The sequence below is a fragment of the Cinclus cinclus genome, chromosome 4 (genome assembly GCF_963662255.1).
Source record: "Cinclus cinclus chromosome 4, bCinCin1.1, whole genome shotgun sequence".
Taxonomy (NCBI): Eukaryota; Metazoa; Chordata; class Aves; order Passeriformes; family Cinclidae; genus Cinclus; species Cinclus cinclus.
In genome coordinates, this window is record NC_085049.1 from 12,522,269 (window position 1) to 12,545,842 (window position 23,574).

Sequence of the window (23,574 nt, forward strand, 5' to 3'; positions counted from 1 at the left end):
GTCCACTTTTCTTGGTTATCTGCTGCCTTCACAATCATGTTTCTTTCCATGACTCTATAAAATCAATTACTTTAAGTAAAAAGCCACTCTAACTAATGATACACGTCAAAATTGCATCACTAAATAAGGAAGCACCTCAAGGAAAATCACAGCACACACCCAAAATGTTCAACGTAGTCTTTAGGTGTTAGCAGTAAATAACCAGAATTCCTTGCAAAAAATGAACACTTGACTGCCTGAAGTAAAGGCATTCATAATATGGAGCTTGACATGATGGGAACAACCAAATAACAGTAATTGCAGCTTCTGTTTGAAATTCTTTTGGGGAATTTGATGAGCTCCTGTTTCAATACTGTGTGCTTTAAGATTAATTAAAGTGAGGGATATTTACACTCAAGTGTTTATGTAAGATAGTGGCCACTGGATGGATATAAGAATGCAGCAGACAGTGCTCATTTAAGAAAAAAAAAAACAAAAAATACTTCTTATAGTTGTTTTTGTTTTTTTAATGTGATGCAAATATATGCATGAAAGTAATAAAATATTTCTAACTTTCAGTAGGAAAAAAAAACTACATAAGAAATGTTAGTATTTTCACAGTAATTTTAAACAAATCTCCTAGTTTTTTAAAAGGCTGCATATGTCTGTGTATGCATCTGTATGTACACACAGAACTTTACATATAAACACAACTTTACAGAGAAGCCTTTTGCAATGATTCATGAATATATCAAAGGATTAATTCCCCAAACATTTTAACAGTAACAGAAGAATGCAATATTTACACCTCTCCAAATCACATTATTCTGGAAATTATTTAGAAATAAATATGAAAAGTTAATGGATATAGTTCCACTATTTTTCACTTTTTGTTTTGAATAAGAGTTTTTCTCTACTCTCATAAAAGGTATTTAGCAAACTCATGTCTTTATTACTTTTCAATGCGTGTAATGTAATGCTGTAAATAAACCCACATTAATTCCTATGGGAGGAGGGAGGGTAATTTAGAATGTCATACCTTTCAATATGTCACTCCATCAAGAGAATAACAACCTAATATTTTTGCATTAGACTATTAAAAATTCATTTTAATATTTCCCTGTCCTTAATACAGTCCTGAATCCTGTGAATTGTTCTGTATAAGAAGCCTCATGTATCTGCATGGAAACCTCAAAAGGTAATGAGAAAAAATAACTTGCACATGGAACTCAGCACAGAACTACAGACCAAATCTACAATTAATAGAGCAAAGAAGAGACAGTGGCAGCATCAGCTTCCCTGCACTATAAAAATGGCCAGATTTCTACACTGCGATCACCATCCCACTGTGTATTCCTATTCATCCCATAAACAAGTACCAGTCAAGGCATTAGAAATCCAGTGCAAGGAAGAGCTCCAGGGCACGAGCCAGAGACCTGCAATGCAGACTGGTGAATAGATTTTTGCTGCTGTTTCAGCCTGCATTTTCTCATGCAGATACAGATTGTTCTGATAAGCAAAAGAGTCATCTAGGGGCAAAGTTTGAGCTGTGATATACCAGCTTATTGAAGAAAAAGGAAGAGATCTTACACACTCCAAAAAAACTAGCTTTACAAAGGTGTTGAAGATGCATAAAATTACCTATAAAAATATTGCTAAGGCAATCTCTAACATACTATTATAAAATTTGTATCTATGTAAGAAATCAGAGCAGTGCTCCAAAAAGCCAGAATAAGTTACATTTGTATTACAGCTGATAAAGCTTTGCCAGACAAAGAAGAACCTAAAAACATAATTCATTATTATTCTTTTCATTTACCTCCTGAAAAGAACAAGGATATTCTGTGGCCAGGAGGGTCCTTTAAATCAATGCAGGGATTTGAAGTATTATCATTATCTTCCACATCTAGCACTGAGGAGAACCCATAGCTGATTTTCATGTGGAATACTTCAGAGGATGAGGAGCTTAATCTCCACGTCAGAAAAGTACTGATAAAAAGACTGACATCTTACAAGATTATCAAATTAAGACAATGAAGCAAATAAGGTGTGCTACAGGAGGGTTGACTACTTATATGAATGAGGGCTCAAGCATTACATGGGATTTGAAGATAAATCACAGAAATAAATGAGAGACAAATTGGGAGAAGGAGGCTTGGAGGAACCTGACACACACTCGTGGTAAAAAGCAGCTTGCCGACTTGGACAGATACTGTTCTGGGGTTCTACAACTTGCTACTGCAGCAGATACTGAATTCTATTAGAAATAATTATTTCTTCTGTAATAGCACGTGGGAAACCATAAGCCATGCTATCTGACCAAACCAGGGAGTACAAAGATCATCCTGTAGCAACAAGTCATCGGTAAAAGTGTGAATCTTCTTGGGAAATTCTTCCAGCTGACTGGAGAAAGCCATTTCCACCCTAAAACCTGCATCAGCCCTGCATCCCCACTGAGCCAGCCCAGCACTGCCACTGCCTGGGCTCTGCACACTCTGGCTGCCAGGGAGCTCGCTGCTCCAGCAGAGAGAGCTTGTGTTTGCCCACACACACTCACAGCCTAAGGAACACCTCTGTCATATGCAAAACTCTCATGTTTCTGTCAGCTTTTCACACCTCAGGTGCAAAGCAGAGCTGCCATGTGTCAAGCAGGTGACACGCAATCCCTGTGGACAGACCGTGTCCTTGCAGGGGAAGAACACCTGAACAGCCCTGCCAATACAGTTGTCTCACATCATTTCACCCTCCCAGCAGAGGATTTTGGACAGCTATCAAAACAAAATGAACCAAACAGATATCAGTAACAATGCAGATATTAAGCAGTTAGGAAAAAAAAAATTAAAACCACACAAAACTTAATGCTTGCAAAGGGTTAGATCAGATCAAACTCAGTCAGAATTTGGCCTACAGGCTCAGCTTTGTTCATTATTACAAACATTATCAAACTTGAGAAGTGATGTTTGGGCTTACTGAGGATATTTCATCCATTCTTTATGTCAAATAGAAACCCAGTAAGCTGGGGTTTTGGTTTGTTTCTTGGTGAGTATAATAGCATTCAAAGTGAGAAAAGAATAAAGAAAAAAATAAACTATGTTGCCAGAAATCTGCACCTCAAGCAAGATAACTACTCTGCTAAAAAATTACTCCACTGGAACCTCACCATATGTTGCTTGCACTGTACTTGTTGATATTTAAGCTTCAGGCAGGCAGAGAGGGATTTAGAGAATCCTAATGCTGCAGCAGAGGTATAAAACTTCTATTAAGTACCATATTTAAGAAGATGACCTTCAAGCAAATTTCCTGGCATACGCTCACCCTCATGCAGTGTGGTCAAGTGCCTTGGCAAGCCAGAGCCCCCAGACTGAAATACTACTGAGTGAAGAATAAAACTTCAAGAGCAATCTGATTTTTTTTCTTTCTTTCTAGAGCTTGTGCCAATGTTTTACCTGTCACAGGAGACTAAGTGTGAACATCACCTCTACCCATTTAATTTCCTCTTTCTGGCATCAATTCCAAAGGACCTGTAGTTCAACCAGTTCAGAAACCAGCAGCTCCTTTATCAGTGAAGATGTGACACTGTGACCCTCTGATATTGGCCCTGTCAATGTCCCCTAACCTGTAGCATGAGAAAACATTTCTAGAGGCAAAGGGACATTCAGATCACAGTGCTGTTCACTCCTTAGTCTATTTACTGACAGAATCATGCTATGCCCTCCGGGTCTAGTGCCATCCATACCAGTATGGGACTGACAGGGTCAGTGCAGACCTCCCAGTTACCTCTGCTGCTGGGTGGAACCAGCAGGGATTTAGCACAAGGACAAACAGGGTTGTGGGTCCTGGGGACAATACACCTCCATGTCATACGAAATAGCCAAATCTTCCATCTTCATCACATCCAGAAGAGCAACGTGCTCTCTACTGCACATAGGCAATCACTCTTTATATTTCTGCCTTCAAACAGGAATTTTTCCAGAAGTGATAAATCAGATTTGCTTGGAAAAATGTCACAAAAATTCATTAGCACACTATAAAAACCACGCAATATGTGGACACTAATTTCATGAAAGCTATTGCACCTAGACATTTCTGACAGTTATTTAGGTTTAAAAGCTTAGAATAAGTCTGTCATGTACAAATATTATTTATTCATTGAAGATAATGAAGAATTACAAAAAATAGAATGTCTTTGCTATAAACAGCATTAAAAAAACCCCAAACCTGACAGTTTTTTAAAATCTTAAAATTTCTTGTGAAAGCTTGTGTTTATTCCTTTTCAGCCTCATTAGTTTTCTGTCAATCCCAGTTATGGTTGACTACATGCAATATATAGCAAAACATATCAGTGTAAAGAGCAGTTTAATATTTTTGAGAAATTTGATTAAAAATTATCTTACCCTATTTACTATTTTTAAACAAGTTATCTTGTCACCTTCAAGCTTGGACTGACAATTTTAATTTAGCTGGGTTTTGGTATTTTTTCACTAAGGAAGGAAACCTGAAAATTGGGAGGGAGAGCTGAAGATAAAGAAATGCTTACCAAATTGCTTTGGACAGCATATTATTTTCAACTTACTATTACACAGCAGTTTAAGACCCATGCCAGCTGATACAGAAGATACAACTACATAATTTGTCAAAGAATAAAAGACAAATTGCTTCTGCTTATTTAGTTCTTTGCACAACATGATGCAGAACTTACTCAGTTTTGTGTGGAGAAAAGTTTTGGTCTTTACTGTGAAGACCCAGCAATTTCTAATTCCCAGAATTAACTTTTGCTTCTTAGAGAGTCTAACACATAAAGTTTTGTGCCTTACGCATTTAAGGCTTGTCTTGTGTAAAGCCCTGTGATCGAAGTCAAGACACATTTACAAATTATATCTTTCTTATTCTGAGGACACTGCAAACTTGTATTATCATTCTGAAAAGAACATATACAAGTAGCTTATGTAAGGCTCAATGATAGAGAAAAGAAAACAAGCTAATAAAATAGATGCAGAAACAACAACAAAAGAAAGGGATAAGTAGGGGCATTGTGGTGCTCAGGCTCCAACAGCCAGAGGAACAACCAGGACAGATTATTTGCCTCTTCTCTTTCAGCCTCTTCAACACAAGACTGGCTTGAAAAACTGATCTTATTTAAAGAGGCTGAATGGAAATAAAATGCCTACTCCATGCAGATAATCACTGCTCTCTTTATCCTTTGAGCTGGGTCCTTATTGAATTATGTCCTTCAGCTGGTCAGGGAGTTCTCTAATGAAATGTAGTCCCAGAGCTGGAGGAGGGGTCATGTGCTGACTTATAGAAATTCCTGTGCAAGATGTCACATGAACCAGAAAGTGAAACCAGGCAGCCACACTAATCTGTGCTCTAGGTCACCATATTACCTGCTGCAAGTCTTGAAAGCCTGCTGGTACAAGTATTTTAAGTTCTTTATATTTTTTTCCAGGAAATGAGAAAATTCAGGTCATATGATTATGAACTTCACCATGACATCATAAATACATCAGAGTGAATTTCATCCCATCCTCCCAAGAAAATTATTATAGGGTCATTGTGATTGATGGTAGTACAGACTCTGTTATGAAATATCTGCAACACAAATCTCCCTTTACAGTTGGCTTTTACCCTGATGAGCTCACATGGAAGACGTGGCCCAAGGAGGAACTAATAATCTGCTAGCTAATTATATTACTTTTGATATCATTCCTGATGTTTTGTGATAAAGTCGCACTCATGGGCCATGAGCCATATTGCTGTTCCCTGCCTGTCATTATCTCATCTTCCTAGTACCAGAGTGCCCCGTTTCACAGCACCCAGAGATGGCAAGCAGCTATTTTCATCTTGCAGATGGGGGATAAGTAACATAAAATATTGAAATAATAAAGATGATGATGGTCGCTGGAATTTGTTTTGCATAACATGTAGATCTTTAGAAATTCTTCTTGCCAGTGGCTGTCTATTCCACTCTCTATTCTCATTTATGATTTAAAACCTTTTGGAAATTTATTTCTCCTCCCTCCCTGCTCCTTAGTTTAAGGACATATTTTTACTACTTTCTTCTGGGAACCTGTAAATCCTTTTTCCTTATTTATATCATTATCTTGAAGGTGTTTATATATAGAGCATGTCTTCCCTCTTCTGAACTACATACAATTAGCTTTTTTAACCTTTTCCAAACAGTTACACCCCAATTTTTAGATCTTTAAAGAGATCCTTTTCTTTTCTCCAGTTCCTTCATACTCACATCCTTCCTAACAAGCTGCAGAGAGAAATCAAATACACTATAAAAGGTGGCTACAAGTCTACATTTAATGTCCTCTATTTTCATGTTTTATGACCAAGACTTTTCTAAGTGTGTAATTATTCTGCACAGGTATGCAAAACATGGTGAAATAGACTGATTTCCATACTGGCAGAATGGTTACTTTTACAAAAGTCTAACCTCAGACATAGAAGCTCAGAGGCACTTTGAGGAAAGCATGAATGCTTATCTGAATGCTTTGTTTCATTTCTGAGACTTTTTCTCTCTGAGAGAATGTTTGTTTCCTGTAATGTGGCTACTTATCCTCCTCATATCAGCTGCCTCTTTTTTTGCTGGCCAGCAGTTTCTAAATAGATCTTCTCCCAAAAATTTTATATATTCTTCTATCTTATTCTCTCAAAATGACTTTTTTAATTAATTAACAATGAGAACATTGCACAGATCTTTTTGTAGACTTTTGAAGACACTGTGCATCAAGGTCAGCTTTGTTCATTTGGTATAGTCTGAATGCTCACAGTACCTAAATGCTGTTTAAATTGATCATTTTAGACTTTTATTATGCATTTTTATATCAATTCCTTCTTCCATTTTTTGATAAAATGACTAAATTAAATGCAAAATATTTGCCTTAACAGTATTTCTGATTACTTTTATAATGCCAGTTATTATATTCTGCAATAACTCCTGATACCTTTCACATATTTTTTTCAGAAGAGAGCAATGATTTGGTATCTCCCTAGGTCAGCCTCTGTTCTAATATTTTTTGGGGTTTTTTGGGTTTTTTTAATGTTTTTTTCCCTTCCCTTCAAATATCAAATATTTCTTCTGATACTTAAATTGTGCTGGTTTTGGATGGACTAGAGTTGATTTTTTTTCATAGTAGCTGGTAGGGGGCTGTGGTTTGGGGTCAAGATGGAAACAGTGCTGATAACTCAGGGATATTTTATTTCTTACTGAGCAGTTCGTGCACAGCATCAAAGTCCTTTCAGCTTCTCACCCCTCCACCAGTGAGGATGCTGGGGAGGGCTGGGACAGATGACTCTGGTGGACCCATGAGGCATCCCAGACTATAATGTCTCACATACAGCATAAAAAGAAGGGGGAAGAAGAAAAAAAAAAGGAGATGTTTGAAGTCATGATGTTTGTTTTGCCAAGTGACCACTGAACATGATAGAGCCCTGCTTTCCTGGGGATGGCTGAACACCTGCCTGCCCATGGGAAATGGGTAATTCATTCCTTGGTTTGGTTTGCTTTGCTTGTGTGCATAGCTTTTGCTTTCCCCATTAAACTGTCTTTATCTCAACCCACGAGTTTTCTCACTTTTACTCCTCAGATTCTCTCCCTCACCCCAGCAAGGGGCAGTGTGAGGCTCAGTTGCTGGTTGGGATTAAACCACAACCATCACTTCCACAGATTCAGAGGCTGTACCGTTAGCACTCTGAAATATCTACTGTCTGGACCTGCACATTTACAGACTGTGTAAGTCTAACTAACACTCTGCTTATGCTTCCTCGGGGATATGCAAAGGTGACAGTTTGACAACTGCTTGGGGATAGTGAAGTTCAAAGGTTCTGAGGTTGGGGACATGGCTGGCTGATGAAAACTGAGTAATCATCTTTTCTATTAACCTACCATCATAAAGACATACATTAAAATCGAAAGAGTTGGAATTTGCATTTAGTTTTTCAGGATTGTGTTTGACCAAGTTTTCTTAAGTTTTGCTGCTATAGGCCCTCTTTTAGAGTGGTTTTTTTTAATACTATTTTACCATTATTTATTTTCCAAGTACAGTATCTGAATCCTTTTGAATTCCTTGACTGCTGTGATAATGTACCATCTCCTTCCTTTACTTCCCCTCTTTTCTCCACTTCTTGTAAATTTTACAGTTTTTTGAGATACAACTGTCAGACATGTACAGCTATAATCTATACTGTTTTTAAAATCCTACTGGTTACTAAAATCTGAATGATAAATGTGTCCCTTGGGATAAGTTTATAAATTCAGAAAAAGAAGACACATCTTAAACAAAATAACTGAGTTGCATTTATGGTTCACTCATTCAAGAAATATTGTTTTTATAGTGTTTACCATAGCAGCACATTCATGGAAAAAAACTTATTGAATTCTGTATTACAAAAAATCTGATTGCTTCTGTGCAATGGTTAAGTCTTCATTGAGTCTATTGATCTGTTCAGACTGAGGTGGGATTTTAGTTTGACAAAAACTGGAAAGTTTTTTGTATTGGATTTTATTTCCAAAATAAATCTTTTTATGTGCAAATGAATTACTAGATCCAGGCTCAAATTGCAAGCAGATCAGATGAGTTGCTTCCTTAATAATTTGACACTAATCTCATTATATTTACAGTATTTTGTGAAAAAATGGTCTCGTTCTCTTGACTGGACTCTACAGCCACCTATCAGTCTTGATCCATGAGGAACTGTCAGGAATTTAGCAGCAGCAGCATAGTCCAAGATGAATTACCAGGACCACGGCACGCCTGAGGAAGATGACAAGCTGAGAGTGAATAAATCCAGAATCAGGTAGCAGAACACTAGTTTTATGATCAACTGCTTTCTAGTGTAAATAGAACAGAGTGCTTCTTCTTGCTTTTATTTATCTGTGGAGAAAAGGCACTTAATCTTTCCAGCTGCTCTAAGACAAGGAGAGATTTCAGAGAAAAAGTGGCAGTTTGTATGGGAATCTCTATGTTTAGTAACACCTGAATCATACTGTGACTAATTCTCCCCACTGCTAAGGAAAGTTTGTGTCGTATAAATATATTTTATGTTGAGTATTTTAATGTTGCTTATAATGGAAATGAAGAAGACAAATATTTATATACATACAGGCAATAGTCCATGAAACATTTAAATAGTGCCCACTACTTTAAAATCTTTGTGAAATCTTTGTGAAAATCTTAATCTGAAATTAATTTAACATCCCCGTATTTTTAGTCTTTGCAATTCAGAAGAGAGACTCGAGGAAACCAAGTTCCAATCTAAGGCTACAGAGGAAACACTTGGATCTCTGCAGATTCAGGCAGTTGTCATTACTCCTTTCTTGCAGAGATAGAACAAATATGTCCTTACAGCACAAAAGAAGTGCATGACTTTTTTGTCACGATGCTCAGTGTCAGAACTGGGCGAGAGCAGCTGCTGCGACTTCAACTTCGTACGTCACATGCTAGTGAATCTCATCTGCCAGCTCCCTTTACTGGCTAAGTTGCATAACAAATGCACTGAGGACACAGCCAAGGTTCATCCCCTCTCACCTCTGCACTGTTTTATGTTCCTTGTGCAGGACAAGGGAGCAGCAGTGAGAAGAACAGCAAGAGTATTGCAGAAATAGGGTCACAGTCTGGCTGGCTGTAGTTAGCTCACATCTACAAGAGGTGACAAAGCACATTAAAAAGGACAGAAAAGATCAAGAGAGACAGCTGGTGACACCTCCAGCAAGTATTTAGGAATGCCTCCAGCCATCCTTCAGAGGTGGCCACGTGCACGTCACACACTGCAGTTGACTCTCCCAGCTGCCTTGGGATTGCTCTCCAGCAACATCAACACCACTTGCACCCTGTCCAGAGCTGACACTTCACTCTTGAAAGACTTAAGAATTACAGTGGGATTGGGGGCCACTAAAATTAATACTTTTGTAAGTGCTAGAAAGCATGGATGGAAACAGCTGACGAAGCCCTGCCCATGCTGCTGTTCTCAGTGTTCATTTCAGTATTTCTAGATGTCAGACTGACACTTTGACAAGCAGCAAATGTCTCCTGATGAAAACCATTAAAAACGTGGTGACTGTTTATGAAGTGCTGAGTTTTGGCATGACACCCTAAACCACACACTGTATCAACAGCTCCAGAAGAGATCCTCTTTGGGGCTCTTGCTGGAACTAGGAATAGAAAAGTCTTTCACACCTCTTTCAGAAGCTGAATGCGCAGCACCAAAAGCTAACACATAAAGTGCAGTGAACGCAAAGCTGTGCTGTCTTGCCACCCTTTTTCAGCTGTCCTTTGAGAGCTACACAGCTCTGGGGTGCCAGGGCTGCACTTCCAGGCAGTCCTCACATGGCCTGTAAGCCTGGGAGAAATACATTTACTGTCTGTTGCCTGCTGTAACATCATGATGTATGGACAAACAAATCTTCCACAAAGGACATATATATATGAAGCATTTGTGGTGCTGTGTAATTAGCTTTAAGAATATGACTTTTTAATGTGAAAAAAGAATCTAAATAGTTGAATTACAGAAGTTACTTGCATTTTTATCATTAAGTTCTTAGCAATTTCAGAAATCTAGATTAAATTCCTTAATCAAGTTCAGTTTGAGCACAATTGATTTGCAAGATCTTACGAACCTCTCCTTAGAAAGACTAATTGCAAACTTGGGATGCTCACGCTGTTGCACTGCCAGGTGGTAACTCTCCTAGGAAGTGTCCCTTTAATCCTCTCCCTCCTATCCCTAGAGTTACGAGGCATGTAAAAAAACCAGATGTGTTTAGACCAGGCATGGGTGGGAGTCTCTGCAAGTGCCCCGCTAAGCACTCTGCAGAGACACAAGTCTGGCATATGCACTCTTCTCTTAAGAAGATCATGCTACTTGAGGATTTGTCACTCCTGTGCTTCAGCCACCAAGGGATTAATTCTTGAACTGGAAATGGAATGTTGTGGTCAGAGAAGTTTGCAAAGAAGGCAATAAGTATAAAGACTATCAATGGTTTCAGGTGAGTTATTTAGGACAAAGAGTACTTCCCTGTGTGGGTCTCAATTTCCTTTCCCTGATGGAAGCAGAGCCCAAAAGGTTAATACACACATGCTTTCAGTTGTTCTGCATTTGTGTTTATAGCTGATGGATTTACAGCTGTGCTGATGTCAACACTTCAGTTTAGCATCACACATCGCACTGAGTAATTTCCCCAGGACAGAGGCACAGAGGTGCCAATTAAAACTGCATTTCTAGTTAAGTCTTCTCTGAGAAACAGACAGGGTAGTTCTTCCTGTAAAGTTTTGCTGGGGAGAGCACAGTCTACACTGTATTTGAGATTTCCTGACCTATATGAATGTATACTCACAGGATAAAGCTGTGAACCTATACCAGACTTGCTCTGCCTTTTGCAGTCTAATCCACTGACACACTGGCACAGCTGTTGAGTCAGCACTGGCTCCCCAGCACCTGAGAGCACGATGGCAGAGCTGTAGTCAGCCTCTCTTTGCCACACTCAGGGTCACTCAGGTAGATCTTGCCCTCTGACCATCATCTGGAGAAAAATGCTGTGCATGTGTACATGATTGTCAAAGGATTGAGATAAATGTTCTGAATAAGTTTACAGCTAAATACTGAAGACTTTGGATCTATAAATTGTTTTTTAAAAGCACACATAATAACATTACATGCACACAGTTATTTGCTGCTTTCTCTTTATAGAGATTATAATTTCAATTTGTAAGACCTGTTTTCTTGAAGTAATAACTCTTTAATTTTCTTAGAAGAGGTATCTGAGTTTTAGTCTGGAACGGAAAAAGTTTTATGTATGAATGATAGCTTTACAAAAAAGAACTAAGTGAGTTCTCAGAAGAGATCTAGGGTAGGGTTTTTTCACCAAAGAGTAATGTTCCTAACAGCTAAACTAGTCTCAATCTTCAACACAAAGAAAAACATTTAGAAACATGAGTTTTAAAAAAACTCTTTTTTCCTGAAGGAAAATGGGAGGCATATGTCTGACCTACAGGTTCTGAGAGCCTGTACATCCTAAACCAGGAATTACAGAATAAATGATACTATGTAATTGCCATAGCGTAGGTTTGCACTGAGACATGAGGATCGCAGTTCTCCCTTGCTTCTTAAAACCTCCATCCAGCCCATCTGTTTTCTGAACCTTTTCCTTTGGCAGCACTGAATTTGGCCTCTTCCATGGAATTCTTGCCATGAAGAAGTTTTATGGGATACAAACCCAAAATACTGCTGCGCTAAAAGTATGGGAATAACACCTCATTAGAGGATGATTTTGTTCACCGTTACCTTTAAAAGCAGTGACTCTAATTCATCAATGAGGACATATATTAGTTGCTTGATAACAAATAAAATACTTGATATTCCCCCAGTCTGAAGGTGTGAAATTGCTTAAATGCAAATTCTAGTAATACAAGTACTATTAAATTAGAGCAGAGAAAACCTTTCAAAAACTATCCAGCCCTTTGAAAAGCAAACACTTTGTTTGCTTAAGGAATTGCCATGTAGCTTGGGAGGATAATTCTTATGTATAACATAAGATACAAGATCTCCATTATTTATACAGCTAGCAGTTAGTCACAGGTCTATTTTGAAAACAGTGAAGGGCTCCTTCTCTCTGTGGGAAAATCATAACTGACTGTGCTTTTGTCAAAATTTATACTTCCAGTCTTTAACTCTGCTATCTGAAAAAACCTGAGGCTTCTGCATATTCCCCTACTGTTCTGGCCAGGTTCTGATGACCAGCACAGAGGAGGGAAAGGGAAGGAGAACCTTCCTGTACCCAAAAATGTATATACAAATTTGAGTGTCACTTCAGAAACCAGTTCAGCATAACAATTATCCACTCTGCTGCTAGAGCTCCCTGTCTTTTCATTGTGACAAAATTATTTGTGTCGCTATCAGAACAGCAAACCGTCCCTACCTAATGCCAGAGAATACCAGTGATTCTTTTTGTTCCATGTATTTGCACTTCAAGTACCATATTACCAGGCATGTAACATGACTAGTTGTTCTATTTTTATTAGCAATCTTAGTCATTCAGCTCACAAAGTACCCTTGCATCCTCTTTGTAACCCTCTTAGATCCTTAATCCAGTTATAGACACTGTTTCTTATCCCCAGCTTCATCCCAGTAGATATATAGATATAAATACCAATAGATAGATAGATAGATAGATAGATAGATAGAAAGATTTTATTGGAGAGACAGTTTCTTAACTCATACAAAAAAAATGGTTTGTTGTTTGGTTTTTTCCTTGAGTTTTCCTGAACAAACATTTTGTTTTTTCTTTTCTTTTTGTGATATATAGGACAAAATGGAAATATTTGCACATAATTCTGATATTTAATTCTGATTAAATATTCTTGGGGGTTAATGGAAAAATCATTCAGTTCAATCTTTTATTCTATTTTTAAAATGTATCTAGAGTATAAAAACACAAAGTATGTGGATTCTGCCCTGGATAAAGGGCAAAGAAGAACCATGTAGACACACTCCTGTATGTTGTGACAATGCTCATGAGAGGAGACTACCGCCTTTTCTGTCTAGTAGACACCAGGCTGGTAAGATAAAGTTCAGCAGAAAAGTTCTTCTCACTGTATTCATTAAATGATGTGCCAAAGGCAGAAAGAATCTAGCCAGGTCTTTAGCAAGCCAAAAAAAACACCATCCTCCAGTGAAAATAAATTTGGAGGACTGAGGAGAGAATCAACTTCTAGATAAAAAAAACCCATAGTGCTACAGTGAAAAATAAATCTGGAAGACAGAGGAGAGATTAAACTTGTAGGTATTAGATGCACAAGGATTTTTTAAAGAAGCAGTTCTGCCTTCCAACCTCATGGCTCATACTACAGCAAAAACATGTTTGCCTACACGTGTAAATGCTGGTTACAGCTAGAACTTTAACAGCTCTGTAGCTGCATGATCAGCTTATGGCAACTCAGGTTTGCTCCTTTGAGAAGTCACAGTCAGATTACATGAGTTCACGCTGAAGAATAATCAATTTTTCTTAAATGCAAAAACTAAAGCTCATAAGCATAACTACTAGGCTTCAGTGGGTTCAAATTCTGGTCTGTGAAATGTAAAAGATCTTCCACCCAGAAGGGCCATTAGATGCAGTTTGGATTTTCAGGTATAAAGCTTTGGGACTACCTATACTAAGAGAGTTAGACTTATCCCAGAATCCCTAGTGCTAAATCTGAAAAACCATCCTGTTATTGGAAATGTGTTCTATCTTAAATCATTTTCCTTTTTCTCAGGGCTAGTCCTGCTATTTCACTTCTTACTTCTTTCTGGGGTTCTAATCATGCTCCACCAGCCACCAAAGCAGATGTCCCAGACATGGCAGAAGCTTCCAATAAACTATACCAATTTATAGAACAGCAAAAAAAAAAAAAAAAAAAAAAAAGGAATAGAGAAACAGGTTGTTTCTAATGGTTGGGTACAGGGAGCACTGGTTGCCAAAAATAAAAACTTACATAAGCATAACAAACACATGCTATATTTTGCTACAGAATTTTCACAACCAGACAGACCACATGTATCCACTACAACTATCACATAAAAGTACTACTGCCTTTCTGAGCTACATAAAGGCACTGACTTCTCTTGTGTCAATGTTTAACGCAATGTGTAATACACTAGAATATTAGAATTTTATTAAATAACAAAAGGGTATTACAATCATAAAACATAAAAACTCCAAGCACATCAGTATCAAAAAGGGTCTTCATCACATGCAACTCACTTGTCACAATTAGGTACTGAATTAGTATCTCCTGTAGGCTGTGAACAATTTCTATGAATATTAATGGCAACTGGTCACAAGGAAGAGAAAGAATTTGAGATGCCTGCCTACAAATGAACAGAAACTCTTGAACTTGTCTTTAATGCAGTGTTGCAGCACTTTTTTTCCCTAAATATTCTACATAGAAATTTTACAGGGGTAATATGTTAAATTTGGCCAGTTAATTTCTGAAAATCAGAATTTCTGTGCTGAACTCAACCACAGGATAAAGAAATTAATATAAGAAAAAATAGCTCTTTGTGCTAAAAATACTTCTAGTGAGCACTATAAATATTAAGTACTAGGACACCTCCATTTCTCACCACAGGCCTAATTTCTTTGTATAACAAAGTAACCCCAGCTAATCAGTACATTTGCATTAAAGTTTCTTCTCATAAGGAAAAATTCACAGGAAGGTGTGCAGCTACTTATGTCTGAAAGTGTTTTCATCTAAAAATTGGAGACCTAGTCTCTGTTTTCCCCGATGAGGTACTGAACTATTAACAAAACTGCTAAATCAAGGGAAGTCTTTAAAAAGCATTTTTTCTCCTTTCCATTGCAAGAGCCATTCTTGACAATCATAATTTCTAAAACGTGATAGCTAATACAATTCTTCACACTGTAGGATAATAAGGTTTTTAAATAATGTTAAAGAAAGCTTGCAGTGGAATAAATTGATAAATGTTTAAAAGAAACACCCTTCTGGAGCTTAGCTGGTTAAGAGAAATGCTAAATCAGTGCTTGCTGATTGCTGAAGCCAACTGACGGGTGGCTTCTATATTTAGGATCCTCCTTACACCTGTCAAGAAACAGAGAGAGACAGCCAGCAAAAAAAGAAAGTGTGTGCACCAGAGCAAGCAATCCAGAGACCCATCTCTTGCAGCAAGCAGCTAAAAATATAAGAAACAAAGAGCAATAAAGAAAACAGAGAAAAATCTTATTATTTATATTACACCGCTGCTCTGTGACATGCTGTCAGCAAGCACTCTGAACAGGGTACAGACCTCAGTTATCAGCAACTCCAGCTTCTACAGGAAGGCACAGTGATACTCCAAGCTGGATGCAATCCAACTGTGTCAAACCTGGGCTCCTCAGGTGGATCCCTTTCCCTGCTGCTCCTTAACCAAAAGCCTGAGGCCTTTGTAGCGAGTTTTGCATTGCAGGGTATTCATCTGCAACAAGTATCCATCCATCCCTGTGCTTAGCAATGGCACTGGAAATGGGCTTTCCAGCTTTGATTGGCATCTGCCTGAATCCAGGATGCTCTTCCTCAGCTAATCTGACTGCACTTCTTTCTAAATTGATGAATCATAGGTACATACGTGAATATAACAGAAGAAAAATCAGGTAGGTTTCTTTAAATAATGCTATGCAACCAATTAATAAAACAATTTATTGCAATGGCTTCAGATGCTTTTCCTTGTATTAACAGAGTAACAGTATTGCATTTCAAATGGAAGAACACCCATCCTTCCAGCTGTAGCAGGAACTGGTTTTCAGCACTTCAGATGCTACCTTCCTCCCACCTCAGAAGCACCACTCCTTTCAAATTTTTGATCTCCCAGTACACAGAAATATTCGGGTTTATTCAGATTAGGGATAAAGAAATAGCATTGCTGGGAAGTAGAGAAAATCATGCTATTTTTACACATACATGCCTTTCTAAATGCTACATGGCAATTCCTAAACAAAGAAACTGAAAGCCACTCCACATTCCCTGACTCACAATAATACAGGTAACCTTTTAAAAAATATCTGATTCAGCCTGCATTCTTTTTTCAGAAAAAAGAAACCAAATGGTCTTTACGTATTCCCCAGTGCTCAATAAGCTATATCTATTGCTGGACAAGCTTAATTTATGCTTCAGTAACTACTATTTTTCCATGAAATAAATGGAAAAGCCTTTCTTTCCCCATCAATAGCAGATGAAATCCATACTTATTTGTTAAAAATTAATGATGTGGGTGTATGACTGTGAGAATATGCTCAATCCTCATGAAAAATGTTAAATAATCCTAAATGTGGATGTTTCAATTTAGACACACAACATGGGAAGCAATTGCAGAAATACCTCTGAATCTTTACATAAGTAACCCTAAATATTTGCCTACCACTAGTAGTAGTTTTAACCACTAGTCAGTAGTTACACTTAATCTGCTAATTGTGCCTAACTAACTTTTATGTAGATATTAATTTTATTTACACAGAGGCGAGAGGCAAATGAATGTAAAAACGCGTGGAAGATAGTGAACATGCATTCAGCTCAATAAAGAGCTAAAGGCTCACAGAGGAAATCTGTGTGCAATCCACACACATACAGTAGTTCTGTGTAGCTTAATGCCACAGGAATAATTTCAAACTGTATAGAGTAAAAATTATGTCTTTGCTGGTATCAATGTGCATTTTGCCATCTACATCCATGCACTTACCCCATAGTTTAAAAGACAGAAGATTAAATTATTCAGTTCTTGGGGGAAAACAGAATTCAGCATAAAGTCATGTCATGGTGCCTGGCATGGTGCAGAGTGGCAATGACACGTGTGGTGCAGACCAATTAGCAGAGGCAGAGATAACCATGCCATGCATCTAAGGTCACACAGTCATTAGCTGCTTATAAAAGAACTTAATAAATTTAGATTTGAAGTGCATTTTATATTTTTGAAAAACTTTTCTTTGTGCTTCTTTGTTTGTTTTTGTTTTTCTTGGAGGTAATGCAGATTAAGATTTAATCTTTTGTAATTCCACAGTTAAGAATATTCTAGTTATCCCATACTTCATAATGGTGAAGAATGATACTGCTGTATAGTCTCAATGACATTGCCAGCACAGAGAAATACAGCAAGACATGTTACAACATATCACATGCTACTCCCACCCAAACCAATGGATCTCAATGTAGTCATACATAGGACATGAGGCTGAACAGCTATCAACATTTTCATTGAAACTGAGACACAGAAATTTAAGTCTCTTCCACTGATCACAGTCTGAAGACAAATGGGTCCATACTAGATGTACTTTTAAAATAATGTAGCTCCTTAAAAAAATTAGCTGTGCCCAGTCCTATTTTCTTCATATATGTTGCATGGCCTGACTGTTCAGAAATATTCACATGCAAAAACAATTGCAACATAACAATGCTAAGAGAGAGATCTGTGAAGTTTTATGAAGTCCTAAAGGGTGATAACGTACGTTGACAAAGCAATAAGAGCATTGTAGTAAATATTGGGCAATCTACTGCTCTTTCCTACCTGTCACTAATGGAGTCATCTTTGACAGACATTATACCATTCTCCTGGGTACTAAGCCATGTCTCTCCTATATTGATAACTGCAATGAACACATAGGAGGAAAAAAGTAAATAGAACGATTTGGCTGTCTTGTGTAATGGTAGAGGTACACACACATTAGTACACATAACATTGCCCCTGCCATTACTTATTCCCCTACAGGTATTATTAGGGAAAACCCTCAGGAGACATAAAATATATTGTTTTATCATTACTAGGCATGCTGTTTCCCTGAAAAACCTTCTGTCTCATTCTCGTAAGTGTCTCTCACACAGAATCTGTAGTGATACAGGGACTGTTCCTGCTGTTTGGGGGCTTCAAGCATTGAAAAAACAGAGTAAGAGCATTAGTAAGAACAGAGACACACATACATGATGTGCACAGTGCTGCTGTTTGTGATGTGTAGACAGGAAAACTCAGTCACCTAGCCTGACACATTTCATTCACATATGTCAAACCGAATTGTACATAACAGATTCAGTCATATTAGATCCATAAAGGATCTACAGATACAAAAAATGATGCAACAGATTATATTCTGTACATAATGTCTATGAATTTTTGATTATTTTTTTTACTGCCAGTCGGAAAACCAGGGTTCCGCACCATTTCCAGTGAGCTTTAGCATTATTTTGTTCCACGGCGTGAGAATGGAAAGCATCAAATTTAATATCATTAAAAGGTGTTACCTAAGACAAAAGTGAAAGGTAGTCAACATCACCGTGCTTCTCTGGAGTAGACTGGCAACAATGATAACATCTATAGAAGCCTTTAAAATAATCTACAACTCTTCTACTAAAAGAAGAATTCAGAAATAATGTAAAAACACATAGAACCCTAGAACAGTCTGGGTCAGAAGGAACATTTAAAGGTCATTTAATCCAACTCCCTGGAATGGGCAGGGACATTTTTAAGCAGAAGAGGTTGCACAGAGCCCTGTCAAAACTGACCTGAAATGTTTCCAGGGAATATGTTTTATCAGTGTCATTTTGTAATACTTTCTTCAGATCAAGTAGATAATTCAAAAAATCTGAAAGACTAAAGAAGAAATATTTTATTTCATCTTGTATTATGACACCATTCCATACCTATATAATTTAAGTGAACTTAAAAATGAAAAGGTTTTTAGTTTTTTTTTCTTTTTTAAAAATACACCTGTTGAAAATAAAATGTTGGGAAATGGAAAAAGTACTGTCCAGTTCTCAAGTAATACTGAAGAGAGCTTTTGCTCTTTCAGGTTTCTCTTCAGTACAAATTTAGAAGCATAACATTTCAGAAGCACCAGGACAGCTTTTATGGAATGAATTCACAAGATACTTAGCTGTAATGTCAAGGTATTTTGTATATTTAATCTGAATTTTCCTTACCTTAACTTGCAGGCTAAAGTCTGTGAAGTAGTTGATAGCCTGAATATACCTTCACAATTTTAACAGCAATAAGAATTCAGCCCTTTATTCTGCTTTGATATGTAATAGCAAAAATCACACTTAGTATATTGCTAACAATTGTGCAAGCAATTCTCCATGCCCCTTTGAAGAATTCACTGATGAAGGAGAAAACTGGGTAAGAATAAGAAAAAAGCAGACCACAAAACTCTCATATTATTGTAAATAAATGGTCTGGAAGCTTTAATCCAGCCCAACTTACAACTTTGTAACCATGCAAATTCAAATCAAGTCTAGATTTGTGATGCATTGAATTGAGCTTTTCTTCTAAAAAGAAAAGGCAAACAGCAATGATAAGTATTACATTTTCACAGAGGCTGACAAGTACTGGTGAATTACTTGAGCTGAGAGAAAAATCAGGTGCCCTTTAGATTGCTGGCTTTAAAGATCCTGAGATATTTTTTTTTGCACTGTATCATTTCAATATCATTTTAGACATTCAGAGAACTACCCAAACAACGTAAAATAATGATACTTCACTGTAAATAGCCCTTATTTTTGCATTGATTTTGTTTAGATAGACATTGAGTGCTAAAAAGATTGTGTAATTGCTACGCTCTGAAAACAGACAGCATTATCAGCCAAGAAAGCCTTCATTAGTTCATTATCCAATTTTCCCAGGTGAAAGAAATGTTGCATGGTGAGTGTGTGTCTGTGTCAAATCACATAGTAACAAGCCACAAACTGAATCTATCTAAATTACTGTTGAATTAGAAGCTCTATTTCACAGCAACAAACAAAACTGTGTACTTCATGCAGCCTAGATTTGCCTACCAAGTATTTGTTTAAGAGCTCTGAAGCAAAACACATTTAAAATACTGAAAGTTTTGTGGGGTTTTTGTAGGGTTTTTCTCTTTGTTCTTTTTGGGGGGGTTTCTTTTAAGGAAAAACAAAATTTTTAATTTATTACTTTGCAGACATTGTAGGCAGGTTTCATTACAAGTAATGAAGAACTGCTTTATTTTAAGCAGTCTTTGAGTGATATGGCAGATGATCCTGGTTTGCAGGTTAACTTTCTAGGCCATTAAGAAAGTCTTGAGCAAGTTCTATCCAAATACACATCCCTTAGGAAATCTGGATCTGGTACACAAGAAATCTTACATTTGAAGTACTGAAATTTGTTAAAAATTTGTATATGGTTGCTCAAAAAAATCACTGCATAATTAAAATACAGAGCTAGACACAACTAAAGTTTGTTTTCCAACCATGTATGCAACTAGAACAGTGAGTATTTCTCTGGTATATTGCTGATATTTACTTTTTGTTAATTCTCAGGAAAAATTGCAGCTAGAAAATAATTCCTACCTAGTGAGAGGCTGTAGCAATTATTGAATTCACACAGCACAAAAAAAACCATGGCAGCAACCAGCACTCTCTCTTTCTGCAGTGAAATAAGTTCATAGTGGTGCAACAAAATCTTGAAATATCTCTTTGAAAAGGATATCTTTATCACAGCTTTTGGATTCAGAGAATAGCTTTGGCTAGTAGTTACTTTCAGTTCCCAAAAGCAGATGCTCCTAAACTCTCTCCATGTAGTGACAGCTATTGCTAGTTTACATTACGAAAGACAAGGTATGTCCTTTGCAGCTTTACCAAACTTATCTACAAAATCCACCAGTCTTACAGTGGGGCTGCATTTTGAGTGACATACTCAATGAAAGGTGCTTCCAGAAGAAAAAAAAAATACAGTTGGTTTTCTAATTGAAGACAGGATCACAATGAAAACCTTATAAGGAGAAAATTTTAAGGCTTACAGAAGTTTTTTATCTTGCTATTCCTAGTTTTCAAGTGTTTAAGCTTTATAACTGGATAACTTACTTTTAATTTTAAAATGTTTTTTCTAGAAGATTTTTTAAAATATTGATCATAATTTTCTTCTATAAACACCTTATTCCCACAGAGACTAATGGGACAACGTTTGAGTAGAATACTACTCACTAAAACAAGGTAGAGCCCCAGTTAATGAGATGTGTGGAACAAAATATTAAAGCATCAATGTTTAACCTGTATTTGCAACATTGAAATCATCACTAATGACTACATAAAATGTTGGTAGAAGCATGGATACCTACAAGAATAACTGAGCATTTTTGTCCAAAGCTACCTTGCAGGTCATAAAAGTACTTTCTTCTATCAATATATAAACTTATGAAAGGGAAAAAAATGCTATCAACAAAATACCTGCAAGCAAATTATTGCTCCATACATCCACTACAATATTCTTTATGGTCATTTGTTAACCAAAACTTTCACTATCCATGCAAGGAAGTGATGGGTGATTTTAATCCTACTTTTTTAGACAGGGAGAGCGTATCTACAGAAGGAGCATACATAGAAGTTAAGACACTGACCAAGTGCTTCTATTAGCAAAGCAGCTTTCATACCAGAATTTCATCTCGTGTCCCCATAAAGCATCAATATGATCTTTCAGAACAAATTCAGCTTTACTGGAAACAAATATAAAGTTTGTCTGCAAATTTCTTATTGATTTTAATTCTAATTACCCAAAAAGTCAAGACTTCATACACAAAGATAAATTATTACTCAGTTGTGCATAACGAGGGGTCAAGTTAAATTACTTCTATAATTTCTACCATTGCCAATTAAGTTCTAAAACTAATTGCTTAAGAAGAAAAAAAGCAAAACCAAAAACAAAACTACCAAAAGAAAAAAGCCATTTAGAGTAAACCTGCACATTACTAGACATTACAGTACTTTGAAAAGCAAAGTATTTCTTCCTTACAATTCCACAGTTTTATTTAATAAAATCATGTTTCTTCCTAATCTGGGGTAACATTTTTCAGTGTCTTCCAGCACATTAAGAACTTCTTTCTTACATGGACACTTGCTCAGTGGGGCAGGGACAATGATGTGGTGTCAGATCTTATCATTTAAAAGGAAGACAAATTACCATTTCTGATATCACACATGGCTTCCTTGGGATATCTTATTATTCCCCTCTGCAGAGACGAATATAATCATGTATTACATTTTATTTTATGTAATTTTCACAATCAGGCCTTGACAGTGATGACTCATTCTGTTGCAATGAAACCTGTATGTGTTTAATCAGAAATTATTTCATGTGGATTCATCCTGGCACTTAGGATTTAAATGATACAGGACTGATACCCATTATGCTGAAATTACACTGGTGGAAAGAAGGACAAATTTGGGTACCCAACCATTTCCAAATACATTTTTAGAGTATATCCTAGACATATTCTTAGTCACGCACGGATCCCTCATGTATTTCTAATCAGTCAAAAGAGACCAGATTCTGTCTTCAATTACCACAGATCTTTTCCCTGTGTATATATTACAGTGAAATCTCCTTAAGATATGTTCCTGCACGTATTAGTGATTCTCTCCCAGCTTATACACCTACCACATAATATAAAATATGTTCACAACAGATAAAAAACTCTAATCAAGAAGAAGCTAAGACAAAAAATGTGGTTTGGTAAATAACAAAAAAAAAATTAAAATGTAAGAACTACACCTTTATTGCTACTGTCTGTAGCCAACAAAAATAATTGCATTGAAAACTATGTTACTCCTGCTTGAAGTCTTAAGAGTCATGGTGACTGTCAGGTAATTAGTGATTGCTGATGATCATCTTATTGCTGCTAGTCTGGAAACAGAAAAAAATATGTATTTTTCTTACCATCTTTCTTATAGAAACATCTTTATTAAACAAATTAATGCAAGCAGGATGGCAATTTGTGTGTCATTCCCATTTTAGAGATGGAATAAACCCAGCAGTAGCCTGTGCTGCGAAAGAAGCAACAGATCATGTTAACGAGCTCATTCAAAAGCCCTTGTCTAGTATTGTATCTAATATTGTCTCTTTTTCAAGGAAGAAATATTCACAATACAAATTTCATAAAATCCCAGGATCCTCAGCTCCCAGCACTTTCCACAGTGGAAAAGGAATTGGCACGACTGGCAAAGGAACGCAGCGAGTGCACGGTGTAGGCATGAGTCACATACTGGCTTCTCTTCACGATACTGCCTGCAGATTTTTGCTGACTCCTGTTAGTTTCTAAAAATGCTGTTAAGCTTATGTTTTGCAATC

The 23,574-nt window shown here is 37.0% G+C and overlaps 1 protein-coding gene across 3 annotated transcripts in view; it reads right to left on the bottom strand.

The window, feature by feature from the left end:
• The window catches only part of CACNA2D1 (calcium voltage-gated channel auxiliary subunit alpha2delta 1), a 352,862-nt gene that overhangs the window by 319,886 nt on the left and 9,402 nt on the right, over positions 1-23,574 (bottom strand). The window lies entirely within an intron of this gene.